Below are 9,807 nucleotides of genomic sequence, written 5' to 3'. Positions count from 1 at the left end.
AGTTTCTCTTTAGGACCGGGGTTGAAGTAAAGCAGATGGTTCTGCAGAATTGTACAGTGTGAAACCAGATCAATGACATGGATATAGTCTCACTCAGACTTGAGCAAAAGCACCAAATGTGAAAATCACCTTTTATTCCAAACAGGCGACTCTGGTCCAGTTCTTGGTGTAAAAGGGTTTATATGTAGGCTGGTCATAGAAGGTGGTTGCTTAGGGCAGTAAAGCTGCGTTGAAAAGGTTCTGCAAAGTGAATTTTTTTTGCTGTTGTAGCTGAGGCAGTTGGCTTGCTACAGCTTTATATGACATTATTACCTATATAGTTATACTAAAATATAAATATTAGGAGTGTAATGGTTTTCATCCCAAATCACCCCATACACATTACAGTTCACTGTATGCAGTCATACGGAGAGTACACGGTAGCCTAAGTGTGAAGGCTGATGAACATAATGTGCAATCAAACTTCACATCTGCGATTTCCACTCCAAACCTTAAGATGTAATCTATTAGCAAGTTAGCAACATGCTAGGCTAAATGTAGCTCGAGCTTGTTAGTGAAATTTACTGAATCATTAACACTATGACCTGTTTCTTTCAAATCACCTGTGTGGGAAAGTTTCCCAGTGACCTGAATGGTGGACGAGGACAGTGTGTTGGTGTTGTAGAGTGTCTGTGCTAAAACACATGAAGCTGCACATTCAACAGCATCACACAGATGTGGTGATGTCATTGGTGGGCGGACTTTGATAAATGCTAATGTATTATGTGCACACTGCTTATGTTTGTTTAAGATGGAGATTATGTAGGTATGGCAGGTGCTGGAGTCTCAGTTAGAAACTCCATAAGTTTATAGTTAACTTTATGTACGTTTGTTTTGTGAAATTCATAGAATGGTGAATGATTAGTTTTCTTTGAGCTGTTAGTCACAGTTTCAGTTCCCACTGCTTCAACAAGTGATGGCTGCAGAGCTCCATTTTTTAAGGCCTGCTTTTGTGATGCGAGGAGGTAAAGCAGGATGTGAGGAAGAGTCATGTTACACACAACAAACATTTATTGTGATACACAAAAGACATCTAAGTGGTTAGCAGGCTAAGCGGGTTTAAACATCGACAACACTTACACTCAGACACAAGACTTATATACATGCATACTAATGACACACAATAAGGAGCAGGTGTGAAACACAGGGAGGGCATAGCCATACAGATAAACACACACACACACACACACACACACACACACACACACACACACACACACACACACACACACACACACACACGTTTGGGGGGAGGGGACGTACCATGACAGCTTTCCTAACAAAGGTTCACCAACCCCAGGAAGGAGGCAGGACGCAGGAAGTGTTTATCTGGGCAAACCAAGAATTAGAGTTATAACATTAGTGTAGTTCAAATCACTTGCAGATTTACAATGAACCCACTTACACAAATATGGTAGTCAGAAAATGTAAACTGTGCACAAAAACTGTAAACTGTAAACTTGTACAGCACTTTCTTAAACCCAGTTTATAAACAGCTTTACAGGGAATAGAATGAATAATAAAGCTTATTACATCCTGAGATCTATCATCTTATTTGCAAAAATTAAAAATAAAAATAAATGAAAGTTGAACAATTTAAATAATACAATGCAAAATTAAATTAGGAATTAATCATTTAAAGTAAAAGGCAATTTACATGATTAAATGATTATAAATAGACATAGCACATTATAAATAAGAAAAGGGAAGACCTTTCATACAAAGCACTTAACGCATTATGAATGTTCAGAACATTTTGCATCCATCAAGTCTTTATGGGCACTTGTAATACCTTATAGCATTATTTAAAAAATATTTTGTAGTCTACTTTGAGTACATGATTTAAAGGATTAAAGGGTTAAAGGTTATGATTTGAAGCTTCAGTGTCTCACTCTGTCTGGATCAGAGCTGCTCTTTAAGGATAAATCCTGCATGAGTTCAAATGCCAGCATTTCTCCAGGATCGCTCTGATGTGCTGCACTCGTCTGTAATATTAAAACCCAGTGACAGAGCAGTGCGAGAACAGCTGACTCGAGCACTAGATAATGCTTCATATCAAAAAGTCAAAGATGAATGCTCATTGGTAGTGTGATTTTGTGCAGTAATACATTTAATGTTTTGTGAAAATAAGATAAGGCATTAAAAAACAAAAGTAATAAATGAACGAAGGTTTAACAAGGATACACATTGTCACTGATGCAAAATGCCTCCGTCACAGTATCCCTACTGTATTTCTTTCTCAGTAGCTCCACCTAGTGGAGGATTTAGTGCTGGGTAACCTTGAATGAGTATGTGCAAATACAAATACAAGATTTTTATAATCCATTCATATTTTAATAAAACTGATGAAGATCTTAAACTGAACTGCTGGCCGAGCCAAAGACTGTCAGATGGAGTTTTTTTTTTTTTACATTTTTTATAAAGAATCTAAAGTCATCTAGTCAACTGACCAGACAAACCGTTACACTGATAGAATTCAGCTGGTTACTGCTCCAGGAAATTTCCCTCTGTTCATATCTGGTCTGACTAAAGAGGACTGGAGACAGTACAGGTGTAGCATCAGCAGTCATCATCTTATAGAGGTCCAACTCCAAGTAACAGGTAAACCAACCTCTTGTATATTTATAGTATGCATGAAATGTTGACTACCCTTAGTGACTGGTCTGTACCAATAACTATCGTACTATGAATAAAAATACAGTCAACTAGACAAATATGGAATGCTATTCTCATCTAAAATATGAATCTGAACCCACTGATGCAACACTAATAGATCACAGACCTGAAACACTCAGAAATAAAATATGACATTCTGTTTGTGCTTTATTTTAATCTCCCCATATTTAGTCCAAGGTGCCTGGGTCATGTGGTCAGAAACTGACCAGTGATAAAATAGTGGATCTCTAACACAAAATATTCATGGCAACAGATAGGCTGTACTTTCTAACTGTGGACATACTAGGTGTTTCTTTTAGAGTATAAACACCCTGGATTTGTGGCTGACATGAGGCATATAAAGACATTTAGATTTCAGCTCTGGTTGTTTGAGCACCAAGTTTCAAGAATCATTGAGAAAATACACTGCCTGACCAAAAAAAGGTCACACACTCTAATATTTCATTGGGCCGCCTTTAGCTTTGATTATGGCATGCGTTCGCTGTGACATCATTTCCACAAGCAAGTCACAACATTTATTTGTGTCCAGAGTTGCATCAATTTTTTCCCAAGATCTTATATTGATGATGGGAGATTTGAACCACTGTACAAAGTCTTCTCCAGCACATCCCAAAAATTCTCAATGGGGTTCAGGTCTGGACTCTGTGGTGGCCAATCCATGTGTGAAAATGATGTCTCATGCTGGTGAACCACTCTTTCACAATTTGAGCCTGATGAATCCTGGCATTGTCATCTTAGAATATGCCCATGCCATCAGGAAAGAAAAAAAATCCATTGATGGAATAACCTGGTCATTCAGTATATTCAGATAGTCAACTGACCTCATTCTTTGGGCACATAACGTTGTTGAACCTAGACCTGACCAAATGCATCAACCCCAGATCATAGCACTGCCCCCATAGGCTTATACGGTAGGCACTAGGCATGATGGATGCATCATTTCAGCCGCCTCTCTTCTTATCCTGATGCACCCATCACTCTGGAACAGGGTAAATCTGGACTCATCAGACCAAATGACCTTCTTCCATTGCTCCAGAGTCCAATATTTATGCTCCCTAGCAAACTGAAGCCATTTTTGCTGGTTAGCATCACTGACAAGTGGTTTTCTTAAGGCTACACAGCTGTTTAGTACCAATCCCTTGAGTTCACTTCGCATTGTGCGTGTGTAAATGCTCCTACTTTCACTATTAAACATGTCCATGAGTTCTACTGTTGTTTTTCTATGATTTGATTTCACTACACGTTTAAGTGATCGCCGAGCATGATCATTCAAGATTTCTTTCCGACCACATTCCTTCTTCGAAGATGATGTTTCCCCACTGTCCTTCCACTTTTTAATAAGGCATTGGCCAGTTCTTAACCTGATTCTAGTAGTTTCAGCATCTCCTTAGATCTTTTCTCGGCTTGATGTATGCCAATAATTTGACACTTCTGAAACAGATTAACATCTTTTCCACGACGACAGAATGTGTCTTTCGATATGGTTGTTTAACAACTGAGAAGGTACTCACTGCATCAGTTAGGGTTAAATAACTTGTTTCCATCTGAAACATAATCACTTATGCAGTAATTATCCAATGGGAGGCTCTTAACTATTTGCTTAGTTAAATCCAGGTGGTGACCTTTTTTTTTTTGGACATGTAGTGTATGATTCACAGTATTAAGTCCCACCTCTTTGTATCTGCAATTATTTGAGGCATATAAAGACATTTAGATTTCAGCTCTGGTTGTTTGAGCACCAAGTTTCAAGAATCATTGAGAAAATACACTGCCTGACCAAAAAAAGGTCACACACTCTAATATTTCATTGGGCCGCCTTTAGCTTTGATTATTTGATTCTCTCACAGAAAATGATTGATTTGTATTTAAAAGAAAAGGCAATTTGCTTGCTTCAGAAAGGAAACACTGCACCTACAGAGCCCTGTAGCCTCAGACTAAGCTGTTGTATTACCACCACTGACACACAGCAAACTGACACACAGGAAACTGAACATTTCTGCTTGTACAAATTGTAAATCCATCAGTTCTGTAGTATAAAATCTAAAGCTAAATGTACAAAATACATAACAGCCCTGAACCCTCATTACTTATAACTGATCAGACTTTGCTATTCTTGCAGAGCCTCCATATAAACCTAGAAAGCCTAAGAGAGAGTAATGGAATTTACAAACTGTCAAAAAAATGATTTATTGCTTGATTTGTTTTGACCCTCCATATATATATATATATATATATATATATATATAAATCATAATAATAATAAATCATAATAATAATAATAATATATATATATATATATATATATATATATATATATTATTATTATTATTATTATTATTATTATATGATTTATGATGTGACAATATTATATGAAAATAAATTAAAACACAATGAGGGATCCTCAAAATAGTTTTATTGACTTAAAAAAAAAATGTAATTGTGAAATATTCCAGTGATTAAAGTAAATAAAACTTCCGAGTCTTAAACGAATACGTACCACCCAGTCTTTAATGTCCGCTCCGCTCCGCTGCCGGTCATGTAGTCATACTCAAACTTGCGTATGGGTCTCGGGTGTGTGTGTGTGTGTGTGTGTGTGTGTGTGTCTCTCTCACTCACCAACTAATTCACCCCTCCCACTCCCTCCCATTGGTTGATTCTCTAGAGGTTACACCTCCGCGCCCCCCCCCCCCCCCCCCCCCCCCCCCCCAACATGCAGGAAAAACTTTCTGACAAAATATGATATAAGGTGAAAAAAACCTCCTCCCAGGGTCAGAAATACACTCCTCATTTGACTCCTCAATTTTGCCGCCTTTTCTTTCTACCCAACCACCCGGTCTGACCAATCCCGTGCAGCGTGCAACTCCTCCCACAAAACCAGACCCTCGTACCCGCTCATTTAAATTTAGTTGTACCCCAGATGTTTGAGTAGGAATCATTGAAATAATTATTTAATAGTGAAATAATGTGATTAAAGAAAATCAAATTTTTTAGTCTCATACTACACCAGTTTGTCTCCACTTTCTCTATCTGTTCAGTGTCCTCTCTGACACACACTCTGCAGTCAGAGGTCATTGACTCTCTCTCTCTCTCTCTCTCTCTCTCTCACACACACACACACACACACACACACACACACAACTCTCCCACGACACCTCTTCACTTCTTATTTGCCAGATGTATTCAAACAAGGCAATAAGCAAACTTTTCAGAAAACATCACAAAGTTTTAATTTATTTATTTTTTGTCTGATCTCTAACCATTGTGGTTACTCTATAAGTTTTATCACACAAGGTTTTTGTCCGTTATCACACGTTGTACTCTTACCACTTTCAGTGCATTCCACAACTGAGAGAGGTGTTGGGGGAGGGACGTAATTTACAACTTCTATCCGAAAACCATTTCTATCCCCACCGACTTTTTCTTAAAGCCGTGTTTTCGGTATTTCACTCATTTAGTTCACAACAGGTAAGCAATTCAGTAATGCTTAACTAATTCATGCTATACCTTATATTAGTATAAGTTACCAAAAAGGCTGACGTGTATTTAGCTATTTATTTAGCTAATGGATGAAATACTTTATCGTGCGTTGTATGATTTAACTCAGTGGGGCTTAGCGTCGTAATTAATTTCAGGTCTAGATAAAACATACATTTTAACAATCAATGCGTATTATCTACAAGCTATCGTAAGTATTCTTTTGCGAGCTATCTAGGAAAGGATATTGTCAATGTTTTTATTCTGATGATTAATGGTCAATATGTAATATGACCGCTATGCCATAGAGTACGTGAAACATTTTGATCGACTAAAACTCTTTTGATCGACGGCTATTCTTATTCTCAGGGCTAGCTAAATAGAAAAACTTTAGCTTCGAAGTAGGTGAATCTATTTACTTAAATTAACCAGTACATGACCTGACATAAATGCGGTTTTGGTATAAAGGATATCATTATGGTGATCTTTTCTACTCATGGTCTATAATTCTGTTCTATGTATTTCCATAGTTTCCGACGTTCACGACTTCCTTGACTCTGTGGAGAGAATTGCCGACCAAGGTAATTTCTTATTTGTGAACTTTTATAAATTTTAATTGTATGTATTTGTTTTGTTTACATTTTTGTTACTTTTATTTGCAGATATAAGGACACAAGCTGATGAAACAGTTCATATATTGAATGAGTTGTTACAAGGTAATCTTTTCTAGAGTGCGTCTACCATATGTTAAAAGATCGCTTTATGTCTAAAAGTTTATGCAGTGCGTTAATTTGTCACACAGGCAGAGGGGGTGAATCCCTCTACTGTCATCCACTATTCATCGAGCCCTCTGGCGGAGCTCACAAATATTTCACCTCTTACAACCGGCAACGTCTACAGAAACGTATACAGAGGTCACTGTGGCTTATAACATACATCTAAATAATTCTAGGCCTATTCACGCTGTTCAACCACACTAACCTGTAGGCCACCATCTCCACGTAAGTATATTTTTAAAAGCATGTTTATTAATCGCATTTATACTAGAATAATTGGATCAACTTTCTTTTCTAAGATGACTCGGATGACGAGGATGATTGACAGCTGTCAAATCAACCAATCAAATCAAGCAATAAATCATTTTGACGGTTAGTAAATACCATTACTCTCTCTGTTCACAAATAGCTGCCATTTTATGCAAATTTCGTGGGTATGTTGGATGGCCTAAAATGCGTTTTACGAGCAGATGTACTTAAAATTTAAATGGTTTACAATTCTAATTTTTCAGAAATATCTGATTCAAAGTTGCAGAAAAAAATGCTGCTTTCCAGCATTTGCTCATTTTTGGGGCTTGAAAATCATAGTTTTAAATCTGGCTAAGCAGTATGGCTTCTCAAGCATTAGGATGCAAAATTCAGACAACCCCACCAAAGTTCTCTTGTTTCTTACCCTTCGAGAAACAGACTGTTGCTAACTGGGCATAATATGAAGAGTTTTACTTTATCTCTGTAGTTCTCTCATTGGCATTTAGAGCATAACCTATTGCACAAATTCTGTATGCTTGACATTGCCTTGCAAGGATTTTTTCTTTGCCATAGACTTGATGAAAGTAACTTTTAAAATTGAGCTAATTAGCATAAACCTTTTTAGGAAACAAAATAAGGACACACTCACTAAAGTTAATACTTCCTGTACTAATGTTTGAAAGACTTGAATTTGCATAGACATTATGCTACGAGTTTTAATTCATCAGTTTGGCGATTAGTTAAGGAGCCTGACTTTGCTCTGTGAAGAACAGCCCTCCATTCAACTGTAAGGACAGCAATTAGACATTTACCAAGAAAAGCGTTTCAGCCTGGTATTGAACCAGGCACTTTCTGCATGTAAAGCAGACATGATAACCACTACACTACAGAAACCATACAGCAAGGGGACTTCTGGATCCATCCAGCATTTCCTCCCTTTTGGTGCCTGAAAGGCATAGTTTAAAAACTGGCTTGAATTGTCTTCTCCCCATTAGGATGCAAAATTCAATCCCACCAACCAACGTTTTCTTGTTTCATTGCCTTTGAGGGACAGAATGTTACTCTCTAGGAATAATATGATGAGCTTTACGTGATCACTGTAGGCTGTGGCCTGCAGTGTTTACTCGGCTCAGTAAAGCCATACATTTCTAGCTGCATGCGACTCCCATCTTGCCTGCTTCTCAAAACTAACATTATGGTTTAATATATATTTGAAGTACAGTTGTTTTCTATTGATTTTGATTAATCAGCATTTCAAGAAACGTCAGTTGTACTGCGTTTATTTCACCATCGTCTCAACAACATATCAGCAAGAATGTGTTCTGATTGTCATTAAGAACATAATATGATTAGATTTATAGATCAAAACAACAATTAATCAAATTATATTTATCAAATGGAGCAAAATGAAGCTTGTGAAGAAAATACTAATATTTTCTTAATACACTTTCAAGAAGTAGTGGGGACAATGTAACGCAGTTCAGAAATTGATGGGGACAGGGTAAATTGCATCTGGCAATTGTCTCGGGTATTTCCAATACTGTGTCTCATGAGCTGAAAACTAACTTTGTGGTGTACCATGTTACGCAGGTTTTAAACTAACATGGATTTTCGCTGAAACAGAATCCATCCTTATAACCAACGACATAGACATCGGCACCATTCCCCCACATCACAGTGTCACCCCTTTCCACATGGACACCACAAGGCGGCAGATGAGGAGATGATGGGAGAGAGGCTGAGGAAGATGAGGGAGGAGCAGCAGACACTGAAGGAGGAGAGAGACATGGCAGGTTCTCCTGCAGATGTGAGTAAATGTATCTATTTTCATCCAGCATTCATTTTATGCATCATCTATAGGTTTTCTGTTTATCTGTCTGGAGTTGGTATTCTCAAAGCATTCCATTCTTAATATCATGGTAACCAGAATGAAGTCATTTTAATGACTTAACATGTCAGAATAATCTTGGCTCTGCAATGGGAAGCACTAATTTTTGTGTTAGATATGCAGGTAGCAGTCTATAGCAGACTATAAACTTAAGAGAACTCGAATGAATAGTGAATCTGAGAAGATATGGTAGTAGGAATAACACACTTTAATAGCAAAAGCAAATCCATTCACAGCCACTTATAAAAACATCTGTTTTCCTCAACACACAATCAGCTTTTTCATTCATGAAGCAAAGTGATGGGAATCAGGAACCAGTTCCAAATTGCCCGATCCATCAGAATGAAGATGAAGACTTCTTTTTAGCATTGCTTGTGCATTTTTCTGAATTAGGCATTGTGCAAAACTAACACTGAGTGTCATGATTTCAATCTCTTACAAACATGCAAGAAGGTGTCATGGAGGAGAGGCGTGGCTTCTTTTCATGAAAAAAAGATAACAGAGGTGCATGGATTGTCTGGAATATGACCATTTCAAGTAAGAGTGGAATCCCAAGACGTATGTCGAAACATCTTTCGATGCAACTTGGTCCAACATTCCAGAAATACCATGTGCTGCTGCTTCCCAGTCAAGCAGGATGTCCCATCCCCCAGATAAATATGCTGCATTAGAATAAAGTTAACACTATGCTGCCAGGCTTAGCAG

The 9,807-nt window shown here is 37.7% G+C and overlaps 1 long non-coding RNA gene and 1 other non-coding gene across 2 annotated transcripts; one reads left to right on the top strand and one right to left on the bottom strand.

The window, feature by feature from the left end:
• Positions 1-6,857: 6,857 nt before the first annotated feature.
• LOC145648026 (uncharacterized) lies at positions 6,858-7,335 on the top strand. Its single transcript, XR_014116418.1, has 3 exons — positions 6,858-6,905; positions 6,992-7,190; positions 7,265-7,335. It is a non-coding gene; the product is annotated as an uncharacterized LOC145648026 (long non-coding RNA).
• Positions 7,336-8,035: 700 nt separating this feature from the next.
• Positions 8,036-8,108, bottom strand: trnav-uac (transfer RNA valine (anticodon UAC)). The gene has a single exon. It is a non-coding gene; the product is annotated as a tRNA-Val (tRNA).
• Positions 8,109-9,807: the final 1,699 nt, after the last annotated feature.

Source organism: Electrophorus electricus, chromosome 2 (assembly GCF_041902795.1).
Source record: "Electrophorus electricus isolate QZ-2024a chromosome 2, ASM4190279v1, whole genome shotgun sequence".
NCBI lineage: Eukaryota > Metazoa > Chordata > Actinopteri > Gymnotiformes > Gymnotidae > Electrophorus > Electrophorus electricus.
Note: the sequence above shows the minus strand (reverse complement) of the source record. Positions and strands in the feature narration are given on the sequence as shown.